We start from the raw sequence: 1,339 nt of genomic DNA on the forward strand, positions 1-1,339 counted from the left end.
AACCGATTAGGTTAATTAGGTTATCTATAGACTCCGGACATTGTAAGGACAAACGTTGTGAAAGTCTCTGTCCTGCTCTAATTACCGGTGTCTGCCACATATCTTAGTCCTGGACCCAGTACAAACACAATCCCCTATTTTGTCCCAACTTCCTGAGCCCAACACAAACACATCCCCCCACACATCTCAGAAACACCACCTAGAGAGCCCCTGATAAGATCACAACCGTTTGTAGTTTTACTAAAAGCGCGGGAACAAATGGAAAACTGTTAATTGTATTAACCAATTACCAGTTGTAATGCTGCAACCAAAAGAATTCCTTTGTACCTCTGTAACCTTGCATATCCTGTATGCATCGGGCTATAAAGAGCGGCCACATGCATCATTCGGGGCCCTCTTGTATGTTGTTAAACAGAGGGACCAAGTTCGAACTTGCATTAAAGATCCTTGCCGCTTGGCTTTGACTCCGGATTCTGGTGGACTTCTTCGGGGAATACAGGGTCTGGGCATAACACATGAAATGGCCCTTTAAGAAAAGCCATATGCTTCACAGAATGTCATCTGATGAGGGAAGTCAGGGACAGGATTTAATGTGAGGCCAAGTGTCTACACTCTCCCTGGGCCAGGGTAACTCCCATAACACTCACCCTTTTAAGCCCACTTCCCTGTGTTAATGTATTGAGCTCCTTGGTTCAGGCCTGTGCTCTTCCAATCTTACTGTTCACCTACCCTTTAAGTGTCCAAGAGATAATATAGTCATGGGTTCTTAGTTTCTGTTTCTGGTTGGGACAGTAAAGCCCCTTCCTCATCCCTCTTTTCTGCTTATCACTAGAGACAGAAACTAAAAACCCTGTCTTCAGGCTGCTAAAGGGCTAAAACAAAACAAAACAGTATTGACGTTTCAGAATAAAGCCATTATATCACTCTTTCAGATAAATCCCTTGAGACCTGCATACCATCACCATTTTTTCCTTTTTCTTAGGAGATGGTCTTGCTATGTTGCCCAGACTAGGCTCCAACTCCCGGCCTCAAATGATCCTCCTGCCTTAGCCTCCCCAAATGCAGGGATTATAGGCATAAGCCACCATGCCTGGCGTCTATCACAATTTGACACCGATGATGATCCATTTTATTATTTTTTCAGAGACGAGTCTTGTACTATCACCTGGGCTAGAGTGCAATGGTGTGATCTTGGCTCACTGCAACCTCTGCCTCCCAGGTTCAAGTAATCCTCCTGCTTCAGCCTTCCGAGTAGCTGGGATTACAGGTGCCTGCTACCATGCCCTGCTAATTTTTTGTATTTTTAGTAGAGACTGGTTTTCACTATGTTGGCCAGGCT

The sequence above is a fragment of the Rhinopithecus bieti genome, unplaced genomic scaffold (genome assembly GCF_001698545.2).
Source record: "Rhinopithecus bieti isolate Rb0 unplaced genomic scaffold, ASM169854v2 scaffold_55058, whole genome shotgun sequence".
Classification (NCBI taxonomy): Eukaryota; Metazoa; Chordata; class Mammalia; order Primates; family Cercopithecidae; genus Rhinopithecus; species Rhinopithecus bieti.